Below are 16,738 nucleotides of genomic sequence, written 5' to 3'. Positions count from 1 at the left end.
CCCTGGGGAAGGTAGAGAAAGTCCCACTAGAGAGAAAAGGGGTGTTATTCTTGACTGTTTATAGGCTCAGGCACAAGCCCTTTTTGGATAATAGCTTAAATACAACTTATCCTAAAAAAAAATTTTTTTAGCCAATTTCTTGCAGGAAACTCAAGAGCCCTTTAGTGAAAAACATGAGCTCAAATTCTGATATTCCTATCCTAGAGGTAGCATGGACCAAATTCTGATACTTACAGGGCAAAGTCTGGCTGGGAGCAAAATAACTCATTATATAATTCTGAAACCCCCAAAAGTAAGATTAATTCATGTGAACCTGAAGGTACTTTGGGCCATTGCTTACATTTTAAGAATTTGTATATCATTATATATAATTAAAAATTTGTATATAATTCCAGGCTTATTGAAGCCCTTCCAGACAGATTGGCAGTTATGGAAGTTTTGTGATAGGCATTGAAATTCTTCCAGATGCTTTGGCAGTTACAGAGATTTTGTGTTAGAAAAAAACCTCTGAAAGAAAGCATGAAACATGGTAGTAACATGGTGGAATTTTTCTTATCAAATGCAAAGGCTTTCACCTCACATAACTTGTTATCTGTTTCCTAACTTCATGGTTAATCATGTTGTACCACAGATAAGGAGAAAGACCTTCTATCTTAGGCATCATCAGAATGTTGGGTACCTCTCCCCACTCTGTAATCCCAATGATCAGATGTACCCCCTGCCTCCCCCAACCTTGTCAGAAGCGGATTGTTAATCCCGTGTTCCCGCTCTCAGCACCCTGACTCTGCCCCTACACCTCAGTCTACCCCCTGTGTCTGAGCCACGTGTATATATGTCATTGAGAATTATATATATATATATATATATATATATATATATACACTTTCTTGAAATGGAAATTTATTGTTGCATATTTTAAATCTTTTTTGTATGATCTGCTGAACACATAATAATTTTTTCTTTTTTCTTTTTTTTCCTATTTTTCTATTTGTCTTAAATTTATTAAAAAGGGGGGGAAAAACAGTTCCTGAAATAAGTGGACTAAAGCTGGAGTCCTAACTATATCACTTGCCCTCTGTATAACTTTGCACAAGTAATTTAACCTCAGCTTTAATTTTTATCATTATAAAATACTGAACCTTTTCAACTTTACAAGGTTGATGTGAGAACTAAATGAGCCACTGAATTTGAAAACATTTTGTAACCTTGGGTGCTTAAATCCTACCTCAAAACATTTCTGATTGTGTAACTAGACTCTGTCTGCCTTAAGTTTCTCAACTCTAACATGGGGATAGTAATAGAATCTACCTCCCAAGGTTGTTGTGAGGATCAAACGAGATAATTTTTGTAAAGTACTTATGATAGTATCTGGAACATTTTGTCCTTCAGTCCTTTTCAGTTGTGTCTGAGTCCATATGGGATTTCTGAGGAAACTGAGGCAATCAAAATTAAATTGAACTTGCGTCTTTTTGAATGCAGATCCAGTTATCTATCCACTGCACCAACTTGCTGCCAACTTGGAACACAGTAGATGCTTAACAAATGCAAAAAAAAAACCCATCAGAAAGTTGGAGAGTGAAAACTTGAGTCTACTTATTGTTTTGGGTATGTGACACCAAATGGCCAGGTTATTGGATTGTTTGTTGCTTGTGAGATATTCCCATAACAATGGCCTTTGGGACAAAGGTTACATTTGCTTGTTTTGGGGTTTGTATGGGGTTTTTTGGTCATTAAATTGGATAGTTATTTTTGAAATGTGGGGAACCCAAGGAAAGAGGTTCAAAAAATAAAAAGGATTGTACTTTTGATATGTGAACAGAAACTACTTGTTTTCCTTTTTATCTGGTCTGGTCATACCTCCCAAATATTTGGCAGAGATTTTGAGGACAGAAAGTAAGCAAATACTAATGATCAAGTCCATTTTTTCTTGTTTTCAGTCTCCTTTTTAAAGGTGATAGAAGAATTTTGAGAACTGAGAAGTTATCTCTATTGTATAGAGATATGCTAATTCTTTTCTTTTTTTTTAAATTAGAGCTTTTTATTTTCAAAATATATGTATGAATAATTTTCAACATTTACCCTCACAAAACCTTGTGTTCTAGATTTTTTCCCTCCTTCCCCCCCATCCCCTCCCTAAATGGCAAGTAATCTAATATATGTTAAACATGTGCAATTCTTCTATATATATTTCCACAAATATCATGCTTATGTTAATTCTTTTCATGTCTTCAGTTAGGTCAAGAATTGTTATTAAAAAGAAGCAATCATTATTAGTAGAGAAGCAAGGACATCATCTCATTAGGCTGACATTATTCATATCAAGCAGGCATAGCATGAGCTTTTATATTTGCCAAATAATCTTTTGTTCTTAGTAAAATGGAAATCCTTTCATGTGATTTCATATCCTAAGAATAAATGATGGGAGGAGCAGCTAGATGGTGCACTGAATAGAGCACTGACCCTAGAGTTGGGAAAACCTGAGTTCAAATACAATCCTGGGCAAGTCATTTAACCCAATCGCAAATGCTTCATAAAAACAAAAATCCCCACAACAGCCCAAGAACAAATAATGGAGATAGCCTAGCCATTTACACAGGAAAAAAACAAATGATGAACGCCTATCCATTGGCTACCCCATTCCTGCCATACTCTTCTTCCTTACCCTTGCCTCCTGGCTTTTTGGCTTCCTTCAAAATCCAGAAAATTTCATCTTCTGCAGAAGACTTTCCTGGTCATTTCCCTCTAACTCCTCTGCTACAACTGCCTCCCTTCTGAGGTGACCTTCTATTACATTTCTCTTGTATGTACATGTACACTTTTTCCTTTTCTTTTCTTTCTTTTCTCTCTCTCTCTCTCTCTTTCTTTTTTCTTTCTTTTTGCCTTCCTTCCTTCTTTCCCTTCCTTCTTTTTTCTTCCTTGCTTCCTTCCTTCCTTCCTTCCTTTCCTTCCTTCCTGCCTCTCTTCCTTCCTGCCTCTCTTCCTTCCTTCCTTTCCTTCTTTCCTTCTCTTCCTTCCTTCCCTCCTTCCTTCCCTCCTTCCTTTCTTCCTTCCTTCCTTCCCTCCCTCCCTCCCTCCCTCCTTCCCTCTTTCCTTCCTTCCTTCCTTCCTTCCTTCCTTCCTTCCTTCCTTCCTTCCTTCCTTCCTTCCTTCCTTCCTTCCTTCCTTCTTTCCTTCCCTCCCTCCCTTTCTTCCTTCCTTTCTTTCTTTCTCTTTCTTTTTTGCATTTTGTTTCCCCCATCAGAATATGATCTCCTTGATGGTGGGGACATGTTTCTGTCTTTCTATTTGATGTGGTTAGCACAATGCTTGCCTCATAGAAAGGGGTTGATAAATGTTTATTGACTGAGTGACATAGTGTGCAGAATACGATATTTTGTTGAATGGGTAACCCACTGAGTTGCTTTGTCTATCAACATGAATTTTTTTGGATAAGACCTTTAGACAGATAATGAGTTGAATCTAGAATTGAATAAGACCAAGATAACAGATTGCATCCTTCTTGGTTTCACTATAACCTTCGACACTGTAGATAACTGTTCTGCCTGAGACTTTCTCTACATTTTTCTACCACTTTGCTCTCCTGGTTCTTACCTATTTGATGCTTCTGTCTCTGCCCCTTTGCTGGATCTTCATCCAGGTTACATCTGCTAACTTGCCTAGCATTTTCAATGGTCCTAATCTGCTGATTGCTTCAAAAACCACTGTTCATACAAATTTTCTCTAGGGGATGTTATGTAAGTACAAAACATGAATTTTCATATCTCCAAAAGAATCATAGTGGGTGATGAGGCTGCTTCATATTAACTCTAATGACAATTACAAAAAAGATACAATAATAATAGCAAAGACATACATAGATAGCATAAGAAAAGTCAATCTTTATTTTTTTGCTGAGGCAATTGAGGTTAAGTGACTTGCCCAGGGAGACACAGCTAGGAAGTGTTAATTGTCTGAGTCCAAATTTGAACTCAGATCTTCCTGACTTCAGGGCTCAGGCTCTCTCCACTGCACCATCTAGCTGCCCCAATATTTTATTTTTTCAAATACATGCAAAGATAGTCTTCAACATCTACCTTTGTAAAACCTTGTGTTTCAAAATTTTCTCTTTTTTCTCCCCTCTTCCTCTTCTGACAGCAAGCAATCTCATATAGATTAAACATATGCAATTCTTCTAAACATATTTCCATATTTGTCATGTTGAGTAAAAAATAAATTGGATCAAAAGGAAAAAAATAGAAAAAAACAAACAAGTAAACAGCAACAACTAAAGGGGGAAAATACTGTTATGATCCTGTCTTTATGGTTCTCTCTCTGGATGGATGGCACTTTTGAATTTATCTTTTAAAAAACATTTTGATAATATTTTTATATAATTGGTTTCATTTATAATAAGATTTATCTTATTTTTATACATTTAAATATTCTGAGAAAAGGTTGATAGGTTTTGTCAGACTATCAATAATAACAGCAATAATAATTAGCATTTATTATAACACTTATAAGTTTGCAAAGTACTTTATAACTATTATCTCATTTTTATCCTCAACAATACTGGGAGGTAAATGCTATTATGATCACTATTTTATACATAAGGAAAGTGAGACAGATGGAAGTTAAGATCTAGATCTCTGGCGACTGCCCAGGGTCATATAACTAGGTTGGATTTGAATTGAGGTCTTCTCCAGGCAGTAACCACTAAGCTAGTAAAGGAGCCCATCATGAAAACAGATTAATGACAATTGCTTAGATGATTCAGTTCATGAAGCAATTTTTTTATATGAATTTTCCATATTTGTCAAGTTGATTTTAAAGATAAGGAAAGTAGAAACCAGAAAGGATAAATGACAGAGCTAGGATTGTACCTCAGAGCACTGACTCTAAATCCAGAGTTTTTTCTATTGTATTACTGAAACATTGCACATTTCCTTGCATTTTTGTTCTATGACTCTGGCAATCTATTGGTGTTATCTACTCTTGGGCAATTGGAATATTTTGTTCACCAGAATTTTTTAGTGTTTAACCATTCTAGAAAGATTAAAGTTTACTACATCATCATTATGTGCAAAATATTTTATAAATGAAAATTGATGGAGCTACAAGCATCTGGTTTCATTTACAGCGACCTAATTTATTACAGAGGACAGTCAGGTGGTATAGTGGATAGACTGCCAAGCCTAAAGTCAAGAAGACTTTCTGAGTTCAAATCTGGCCTCAGACTCTTACTAGGGCAAGCCCTTTTTGCTCCAGTTCCTCATCTGAAAAATGAATTGGAGAAGGAAATGGCAAACCATTCCAGTATCTTTGCCAAGAAAACCCAAAATAGGGCATGAAGAGTTGGACACAACTGAAATGACTTTTTCTTACAAAAATTATTTTTCATAGAAACAGGGAAAATTCCAGAATCCTAGTTTTCTAGAGTTAGAAGGGATCTAAGAAATGACTATATCTAATATTCTTCCCTTATAGATAAATAAGTTGAAGTCCAAAAGTAATTATGGCAAATGGTCATCATAAAGCCTTTGTTTGAAGAATTCCCATGAGGTGACACTATGACTCCATGGAAGTCTATCCATTTATAAAAGGTTTATAAAAAGATAAAAGATCCCATATATAAAAATATATATAGTCTATAATTGCTTTTTAAAAAAGTTTTCCTTTTCTTTCTTCCCACCTCCCACCCTCCACACACACACCATTGCAGTGGGTAAGGGTAGGAAGAAGAAAAATTCCATTTTTTTTGTTAATTTTAAAAAAAAGTTAATTTAATAAGGAAATAATTTTAGGTCAGGAATTTCTAATTAACTTTTCTCCAGTTCTTAAGGCTTTAATTCTCTAGGCTACAATTTTAGCCCTTCTAGATGTCAAGCTTCACCTTTATGCCAGAATGGTCCCTTCCCATCTTCTGCCCAAGAGTGGTAGAAAGAAAACATGGGAAAACATTGAAAGCAAAGAGACTAGTTAGGAGATTATTTTGATAGTCTAAGCACAAGATGAAAGGGGGTAAACTAGACTAACACAACAAGAAGGGAGAGAGGAAGTTATGGATATGAGTAATACTAGGAAAAAATTAATTGACATGATTTATTGAATATGGGAAACTAGAAAATGGAAAAACAAATAATAAATAGATCTCTATGGATTTGAATTGAATAGTAGCATTGAGACATAGGGAAATATGGAAAACTAATTGATAAATGCTTTTTTATAATCTCAATATGAGCAAACAGGGTGATCAAAAGAGCTAATGTGATTTTGGGGGTTAGCCCAGGTTGACGATTTTTATTCAGACAGTATCTATGGAAATTACGTCTATTGCTTCAGATCCATAACTCATCAGTAATTACCTTTTTTTCTTCCTATAAGTTTTTCTATGATACTATAACTATTCCTCTAGTTCAAAGAGATCAAAGAAAGAGGAAAAGGATTCAAATGAATGGACACTTATAGCAGCTCTTTTTGTGGTGGCAAAGGGAAAAAAGGAAAAATAAGAGGATGCCCATCAATTGGGAAATGACCGAACAGATTATACTATATAAATTTAAAGGAACACTATTGTGCTATAGGAAATGATGAAAAGGATAATTTCAGAGAAACAGGGGAAAATCTGCATGAATGGATACAGAGTAAAATCAGCAGAACCAAGAGAACAATTTATATAATAACAATATTATAAAGACAAATCACTGAAACACTTAAGAATTCTGAACATTGCAATTATCAGTCATCACATACCTTCTATTAAGGAGGCTGTGGAATCAATGTGCAGAGGAAAACAATGCAGAAATTTGTTTTGCTTGATTATTCATATAGATTATAAGGGCTTTCTTATTCTTTTCTCTCTTTTTTCCTCTAATGGATGAGGTGAGATGAGAGGGAGAGAAAACAGGATTTTTGCTCATTGAAAATACCTTTTTGATCATTTTTTTTTTTAAGCATTGCTAGAGTACTGAGGAGTTAAACTATTTGCCCATAATCACATTAGCTACAAGTAGCCAGGGATTTCTTAAAGTACTAACAATGTTGAAATTCCCCCAGCCACCTGGTGCCCTAATATTAGAAAGTCCCCAATCACTATGCAAGGACACAGTAAAATGAAGCATCTCTTATCAACTGTTTTAAATATTACTTGCTGTCCTTGGATAAAGGGAATGCTGTCACAATTATTAACTTATTTGATCTTTTCTCTTCATCTGCTGCCCTTGAACAATGAATATTTTCTTTCTTACTCTGATCATAAATCTTGCCACTTTTATTTCAAATATTCCCCTTTTCTTCCAAATATTCCCCTTTTCTTCCTTGTCTGGTACCTCTCTTTTGTCACCCATTCCTCTCCTACGAAATGCTTTAGTTTTCCATTCAAACTGAATGCTGCTGATTGGATATGTACTCCAAACTTGCCTGAAAGGTTGTAAAAACCTAACCTAGACATTTGAATTTGTTCTCAAGAGTAGATTCCTTAAGATGTTAATAAATATTATACTCTTAGATGACCAAGAAGACAAGTAAATTCTTGAGCCTTATTTCCCTGACCCAATCTGAAGATAGATTTAATAAAATTTAAGTATCTTTGCCACGAAAATCCTAAATGAAGTTACCAAGAGCTGGACACAACTGAAATGATTAAAACAACAACAGGAAGGAGAAATTAGTCTAATACACATAGGGGAGGTCTTAGGAAAAGCTAAGGGGGAGTTGGGGAAGCAGATAATATTGTTCCTACTATAACAAGAGTTCACTTCAATGGCAGACCCTAATCTTTAGTCCTTTATTTTGTTTTTCATGTGATTTTATGGATAATTTTTTTTCATGTGATTTTATGGATAAATAAACATGGAAAGTGTCTAGAGAAGGGTGTCCTAATTGAATAACATCATGAAGTTATATTTATTTTCTGAATATCCCATTTCAGAAGGATAAACTATTTCTAAAAGAAGGCAATCAAGATGGCTTTCTATGTCATTTGTGATTCAATTGGTTGAAACAACTAAGGATGTTCAATCTGAACAAGAGAAGGCTTGAAAGGTTACATGACAGCTGTCTCCAAGTATTTTGTCATGTGGAAAAGAGATTAGATTTATTCTTCTCAGTTCCAGAGGAAAGAACTAGAAAAGATGGGTGGAAACTGTAAGAAGCAGATTTAATGACACTGTTTTGGAAAAAAAAAATTTCCTAACAAATACAACTGTCAGGACAAGTGGTTGAGGAGTGCATTCAAGGGTTTTTATGTGAATTTTGGATTGGATTCATAATCTCTGAATTCTTTTCCAAATTTGAGATTCTGGGATTTTCTGGCCATAGGCATTTGTCAAAAATTCAGTATCACAGGTTGTTGTCAAATGAAGTTAATAGCTCAAAGGAAGAAGCAGAGGATCCCATCAGCATTCAAAGCAGAGGGCTACTAAATTAGGTAGGTACATTAGAGACCCATTAGGGAAAGAGAGAAGCTAGATAGTGATCTGGATGGCAGTCTTTGTGGGCTGCTGCAGAAATTTTCACCTGGGCCTAAGCAGAGATGCTTTCATCAAAGATGAAAAATGTGAGGGATCTGGAACAATAATATCTGGAATAATAATATATAATAATATAATACCTGGAACAATAATAATAATAAAGGTTAATTTGGCTTTGCTCAGTAGCAGAAGTTTGCAGTAGCCTCCAAGGCTAAGGGAGACCCTGCTTCCTAGTCTGATTGCCTAAAAGAGCTTAAATTGAGTTTTTAACCCACAACACCATATCATCTTCCCCCTTATACCAAGCTACCAAATTAACCTTAAAATACCATTTTTTCTGAGTAGAATGGGACTACAGGGGCCCTCCTAGATATCTACCAAGGTTTTCTCTTGGAAACTTTTGAGTACTCTGAGGATAAAATGACTCATCAATTAAGCACATCAGAGATGCTGAATTTCTGCCTGCTTCCCTGTGCTAGCTGAGTGCTGTAGGGCGTATTTTGGAATCATGATATAATCATTGGCTTCTGATCTAGAGAAGCTGATGACTCAATGGACCTTTTAAAGGGCAGAATTCTTCCATTTCAATTTCTATTGCTTCTGCTCTCCCATATAGCAAGTAAAGTTCTTTCCATCCCCATCAGGGAAGATGGGCTTATAGGCTGTGCCCTTTCCCTACTCCGTTCCCCTTACTGCTTCCACAAGCAGTTAATGAGCTTGTTCCTAGGCCCCTGGTTGCTTTTATAATTCTGAGTTTCAGAATTCGAAGTCCTGGGTCCAATGCATGCCTTAACCCAGTGGTTCTCAAAGTATGGTCTAGAGAATCCTGGGGATCTCTGAAACTCTTTTAGAGGGTCTACAAATTCAAAAATAGTTTTTATTTCCAATATGGTAAATGTCTATAAATATAACCCAGATAAACAAAAACACTTTGGAGAGATCCTCAATTTTAATAGGATAAATAGACTGAAAACAAAAGTTTGAGAACCACTGCCTTAACCTATCAGAAAATATCAGAAAACCTATCAGGCCACTTACACTGGGATTGACCTAATTCTGGTCTTTGTATTTTTTGTTTTTTAACCACAAACCTGTACTCAGAATTGTTAAAACTCAGGGACTGACAAATTCAACTTGTTTTTGTACAGATAGCGGGAGTTAATATTTTTAAAAACAATTTAAAATAAAGTTTTATTGTATTCTTAGCTATCAGGCCATACATAGGACAGGTCACATGGTCCTAGTTTGCTGCTCCCTGATTTAGAACAGTGTAGAGCAGACATAAAATGTCTAATCAGTATTCACAAATGTATTTATGTATTGATGAGGCTTAAGTATCTTTCCAGGGAATTGAAATAATAGTCATAAGTTAATGAAGCTTGTTTTAAATTGGTTTTCATCTTGGGAGCATACTGTGTTGATTATTCCTTTTGTGTGAAGAAATAAATACCCATCCCTGACATCTGCTGTACATAGAGTACCTTTTTAATTCCCTCTCTTGGGAAAACAAAAGTACATGTTCATTTCAAAATTATAAAATTTGGAAACCTAAATTGTGTTCCTCACGTCAAATTTCTTTACAAAAATAAAAGACCAATATCTAAAAAGCATAGGAAGCACGACAAGAGTAATATGAAACTGAATGAGGGCAGGAAAATGTTATAAATATATATATATTAGGAGTTTTAATCATCATAAATGTAGACTTTTAGAGCTGAAATGTACCATAGAAATTATTTAGTCCTGTTCCTTTCTTTTACAGAGATAGGGACCAGATCAATGATTTTTATTGATATAAAGGGACTCTCAGTGAGGAAATTTTTTCCAATAAAGAAGGTCAGCACTTTCTCTATATTTTATAATTTTAGAGAGAAATCTAAAGCAGAGACATCAAATATTTGTTGTTTGTCCTTCTTCATTCAAGTGAATTGGATTTAAGTGAGGGAGGGCCATGCAAGGTCACCTGTCTTATTTTTCCTTTCAGAGCCACCTGGGTCCAGTGGCCAGACATAGATTAGGACAATGGGAGATGGCCTTGGATATAGTGGAAGAGCTTGGCCTTTTTAATTTAAGATTTTCAACAGGTCTTGTCTGGCGGAGGCTACACCCATTCAGTGATTAAGACTGGGTAGCAATTGAGATAAACAGTCTCTTTATTCACCTAATAAAAAAAAAAATCCAAATAAATAAAATAAACAAAATTGGAAAGGGAAGACCTTCAGGATTTCTGGCCAAGGCAGAAATGACAGCTATTTACATTCAATCTGAGTCGATCAGGACCCAAGCAATAACCAAATGGGACTTGGCCTGGGACCTATTGGTGGCCAATCAAGGAGAATGTTGTAGTCCATAATACTCCCAAATTCAATTTGAATCAGATTAAATGTAATTGGAAATAGTTAATTAAATAAATGAAAATACAACAAAACACAGATAATGTTTAATATATGATTTTCTAAATCAATATGTAGCCTCAGAGATCCTTTCTTTTAGTTTAGGGAATTTTTATTTACTGTTGGGTGACTCCCATTTCTATCTAAGGGCAGGTAGGCTGCACAGTGAATGGATCAAATGTGAAGTCAGGAAGAACTGAGTTCAAATCCAGCCTCAGACACTTACTAACTGTAACTCTTGGAAAGTCACTTAACCCTGTTTTGCCTCAGTTTCCTCATTTGTAAAATGAGCTGGGGAAGAAAATGGCAAACCACTCTAGTATTTCTGCCCCCAAAAAAGTAAATGGGGATTCAACACAATAGAAATGATTTAACAACAACAAAAATTTCTGAGTTTGATACAACTGGCCTGGCTTCTCCATTTACTATATTATGTAACCCTTCTCTTATTTTAGAGCTGGGAAGCACCTTGGCCAAGTGACAAACTGTAGATTAGAACTTAGGTCACCTAACAGTAGCTCAATGCTTTCTCCTCCATACTGCAATGTATTGGATGTCTAGTTTGGCAATAAGAATAATGACAAATTGTAATGTCAAATAATGAGACAAGATGTGAAAAGTGAGAAGTAAAATTTTTCATTTAGTATTTATTATCAAACGAGATAACATATGTAAAATGCTTTGTACACCTTAAAATGCTTTACATAAATGTCAGATATTATCAATTATAGACATGATGATGACCTGCTGCTCCATCTACTGCCTTCAAGGAGCTTACGTATATTGGGAATGGGGCAGGACTGCTAAACAGAAAAATAAATATAAAGTAAATTCAAAGAGGGGCAGCTAAGTGGAGCAGTGGATAGAGCACCAGCCCTGAACTCAGGAGGACCTGAGTTCAAATTTGATCTCAGACACTTAACAGTTCCTAGACAAGTCACTGAACTCCAATTGCCTCAGGGAAAAAAAAATAAATTCAAAGAGGTGGACAGCACTTACAAGAAAGAGAGTCAGGAAAAGAGAACTAAGCTAAGACTTGAAGGAAGCTAGGGAGTCAGAGGTGAGGAAGGAGGTCTTCCTTTGCAAGGGGTTAAGGTAGGAAGGAAAGGCACATGGGTAGGAGATGGAGTATTGCCTGCAAGGAAAAGCAAAATAGGCTAGTTTGGCTGGAAGATTGTGCATCGAGGGAAAGTCAAGTGAAATCTGTCTTGACAGATAAGTTGGAGTAAGGCTGAGAAGAGCTTTTAAAGCTAAAGCTAAAATTACATTTTATCCTAAGAACCACAGAAGCTTCATGAGTAGGGAAGCAACATGATCAGACTTGTGCTTTAAGAATAGCAATGTAACAAACAGCTTTGTGGAGAATGGATTGGAGAGCAGAGATTGTAGTTGGAGAATAATTAGGAGGCAGTTGGGATAGTCCTGGAGAAAGGGCATGTGGACCACCATGGCTGTATGAGGTGAGAGAAGGAAATAGATGGAATTATTGATGTAATTTTTTGATTACATTTGGTTTACATTATATATTCTATATCAATATAATTTATTGATTATCGATGCAAATATGATTATTGATATAACATGGATTCCATATTATAAATATGTCAATATAATTTATTGATTATAATGCAAATAGAATTATTGATGTACTTATTGATTTTACATATCATTTACATATTATATATATTATATCAACATAACTTATTTTTATGTAAATGTGATTACTAATATAATTTGTTTATTATATACAATTTACATATATATGTACTAGATCAATATAATTTGTTGATTATTGATATAATTTATTGATGACATATAACACATATATATTAATATAATTTATTGATTTTTGATATAAAACTGACAAGACTTCATGACTGAATAAGGTCAGTGAAGGATAGTAAGCAGCACTAGAAAGAAATTTGGAAATGATTCTACTTATTTGTGCTGGTATATTATATATATATATACACACATGTGTATAGTTCTATTTGTGTACATGCATGTTCTTTATGTGTGATTGATATATATTAAATATCATATATATATATTAAAGACAGGAAAGACTAGGCTGGGGAAAGTTGATGTCTTGGCTCCCTGAGCTTTGTTTTGTTTCTCAGTTTTTTCCCCTACTCACTGATCTGTATGGAAGAATGGAAGGAATTTCGAAAATGATAAAAAGAAGAATCCCAGAACCATTGATAGTTTATTGAGAGTAAAGTCCCTACATGCCTGGAAGATGGAGAGATGTTTTGTCATCAGAGGTTAAAATTGGAAATTATGATTGAAAGGTATATGCACTGTGTGCCCATGCAAGATATGTATGACCACATGGGATTTAAATTATATCTATTTTTCTATCTACATATTTCTAGTCTAGAGGAATGATTCAAAACAAAAGTTGCTTCCTGGCTTCATTTAAAAATCTCAGAGAAAAACTTATCCCAAGCTTTTACCTGTAGGTTTATTTCTTTCCTACACAAATACTGCTTACAGAGAAAACCATCACAAATAATGGATTTCAAGTAAATCTATTTATTCAAACAAATAGCTAGTAGAAGTCAGAGCACTTAAAGATTAGAGTGTATAAAATATATATATATATATATACCGAGTAAGATAATGCAACTCAAAGGAAATTTCCCAAAATCTTTTGTTTGGCGGGGCTAGCTGGACTCTCAATTAAGCTAGAGTAGTGCCTAAGTAGTTGGGATACAAAAAGCCAAATTTGGTTATGAGTATGGTCACCCAAGAAGATCCAACCTAAGCTAGAGTGAGGTTCACAATAGAGAGACCGTAGCTCTAGAAATTTAAGCCTGATGGCACCAGCTAGCAGGTGAATCCTGTACTAGGGAGTCTGACACCTGCTGCAAATAATCTTCTGCTGGGAATAGAAGGCCTTCTTGCCAAGATTCTGAAAGGAACAAGATAAGTCACTTTTTAAAAAAAACAGTTGGACTAAGTGACCTTGAAAGCCATTTCAACTCTAAAACCATGTGCATTATTTTTTAGCCATGATTTTTCCATTTTGTGCATGTAGTTTTTTTTTAACCCTAGATAGAATAAATTTTGTCTTATTAGTTTCAGCTTAGCCTGTGAATATTCTTTTGAATATCTCTTCTGATATACAATATATTTGCAAGTATCTCTAGTTTCATTTCACCTACAAACTTGATAAATATGCCATCTATTGAATGAAATTGTGTTGAATAAAATAAAGGGCAAAGTAATATGGCAATACACCAGAGACCGCAGCCCAGGTTGATATACAACCAATCAATATTTTAAAAGCTAATACATAAAGTCCACATCTTTCCAACTGGTCCATAAGGATAGTTTGGGCTAATAGATTTGGAGATCACTATAGGCCATTCCTTAAGTAAAAACAGCTGGAAAGGTTCCCCTTCTCCCCCATTAGTAACTTCTGTTGGGTCCATGATTAAGAATATTTGTCTCCCTACTTCCCAATTTAACTCACATTTCAGGTTAATTGTTTTTATGAGCTATTTTTAAAAATCTTGGTTTTAAACTGGAAGATCACTGCAGGATCAGTTCTGAGGAACAGAAACAGCTATAATCAAGGGCTTTAGCTGAAGCTGGAACATATCATGTGTCCAACAGAAAAGAATGGATAGCAGGCCGTTTTGAATTACATACATACATATTATATATTGTGTATGCATACATTTTATATATTGTATGTATACATGACTATATTGATATTGATTACTATTTTAATATAATTAACAATATATCAAAAATAATGTAATATATAATTTAACATAATATTTAATACAAGTAATATAAATATAATATTTAATATAATTTATAATCCTATATATTTTATCCATGTTTTTTATTCATCTCTTAAGCATTTACAAATATGATTCTAGGATAAAAGGATCTTAAATTATACCATCCTACCAAGGAGGTACATGATTGAATAAGACTGAATAAAGGTCAAGTGGATTAGTAGACTTTTCAGTCTACACTATCCTAAAAGTTTAGCTTTTTTCCCCCCCTGAGGCACTTTGGGTTAAGTGACTTGCCCAAGGTCACACAGCTAGGAAGGGTTAAGTGTCTGAAATCAGATTGGAACTCCTGACTAAAGGGCTGGTGCTCCATCCACTGAGCCCACCTAGCTGCCCCTAAAGGTTAAACTTCTGAGTTGTTCAATGAACATTAAATCCAGATTGATTAATAGAGAAAATCCCTGTTATGTTTTTCCTCATCAGAAGGAACTGAGGGCTGGACCTTTAACACAGAGAGAAAAGCAGTTAGAGAGACAGGGGGGGCAGATTTTGAAGGGAGGATATTGAAATATTTTGTTGCAAAAACCTTGGAAGAGAGACAGGATAGCTAAGAAAGGCAGGTAAGAAAAATGCTTGAAGCTTTCTTAGAAACTAAATAGATTTGTGGGCTTTCATCTGACTCTGAGAAATTTTAAGCCCTTTAATGCCTTAGAAAGCACACACTGTGAACTATTCACTAAGAAATTACTGCTGAGAGCTAAGAAAGGGAAATGGAAGTTTCACTGGATTTTGGAAGAAATAAAAACAGATGAATCTGTTGGTAAAAATAACCTGAAAGAAATTTTGTAAGAAGCCTGTGGATTCCCCATTAATGAAGCAAATCTTAACCTGGAAAAAATATATTGGATATTCAAGAAAAAAAATTACTTGTTAAACCTTGCTTTTTAGCCAGTAAGAGGCAATTAATTGCAAATGCCTTGAACTCAGTGGGGTCATAGAGGTTTGTAGCATTTAACTAAATTGAATTTAGTTAAGAAGCAAAAAAGAATTTAATCTTTAACCCTTCATTAAGAACTCAGACATGAACACTTGTGGCACTTATATGCATGATTATTTTAGCATGTTACTAAGTGTGGGATCTATTAAATTCAAGTACAATAAAAGAAATATAGTAAAATATTTTTGTAAAACCTCTTCATAACATAATCAACTGCTAATTGGATTTAGATTTTTGACTTTTTTATCACCTAGAGAAGATGAACAGTCATCCTAAACATCACAACAATGAACTTTCCAAAAGTTATCTGACTACTTCTGGGCTTTTAAGCATTCTGTATCTAAACTTATAGACTATTCTTACTTCTGTAAAAGCTGAGAAAATGACTTGGAGTGTCTATTTTTTTCTTCTCCTTGTTCTATTTTTTCTTTTCTGAAATTTCAGAGTTAATTTGCAGCTGCAGCTAACCCTGTATCATCTCCCAACATTTTTGACATAAGACCAAAAATATGAGTTTGCAGTGAGTCTGCAAACGGAGAATTCTTTTTTTCCTTTTTTTGTTTCTTTTTAAGTATCTAGAGTCATCTTCTGCCAGCTGTTACTCATCCTAATCCTAATAGGTAAATAGTCTCCAAAAATCATTATCAAGTCAATTGTATACGTATTAATTTATGGAGAAAGCAAACAGGAAAGAAGAAGAATGAACCCACTTACCAGTTAATTTTCTGTCAGGAAGAGAGGTTATTGTGATCCTGGGTGTAACCTCTGGAGTCCAGAGTGAAAAACAGTGTGGATTTCAGAACAACTGCAGTGTGCAGCTTTCCCAGCCTCCTCACTTGGCTTCCGAAATGACACTGTGGATGAGGATGGATGCTAGTTCTGCAGCTTTTTTATATAACTCTCTGGAACTAGTCGTGAATGTGGTTCTTCCCACCCCCCTCCTCCTTATCCTCACCCCCCCCTCTTCCCCCATCAGTTTCCATAATCATCTACTTCAGGAGACAAGTAAGCAGTATGCATATTGCACAATGGAATAATTTTGCTCAGGGTGCCTGTGTATATGAGTAACTTTGTTTTACTTTCTGAAAGGAAATTGGCTCTGTGGACTGCACATTACTGTTTTTTTTTTTTTTTTTAAAAAGGAGA

At 34.9% G+C, this 16,738-nt stretch overlaps 1 protein-coding gene across 1 annotated transcript in view; it reads right to left on the bottom strand.

The window, feature by feature from the left end:
• GPR1 (G protein-coupled receptor 1) overlaps window positions 1–16,534 on the bottom strand; it is a 53,317-nt gene extending 36,783 nt beyond the window's left edge. The window contains exon 1 of the mRNA XM_023500664.2: window positions 16,307–16,534. The gene's annotated coding sequence lies outside the window, so the exon portion shown is untranslated. The remainder of the gene's footprint in view (window positions 1–16,306) is intronic.
• Between the last annotated feature and the right edge of the window lie 204 nt (window positions 16,535–16,738).

This window comes from Sarcophilus harrisii, chromosome 3, assembly GCF_902635505.1.
Source record: "Sarcophilus harrisii chromosome 3, mSarHar1.11, whole genome shotgun sequence".
In the NCBI taxonomy this organism is placed as follows: Eukaryota; Metazoa; Chordata; class Mammalia; order Dasyuromorphia; family Dasyuridae; genus Sarcophilus; species Sarcophilus harrisii.
This window is presented reverse-complemented; position numbering and strand designations above follow the sequence as displayed.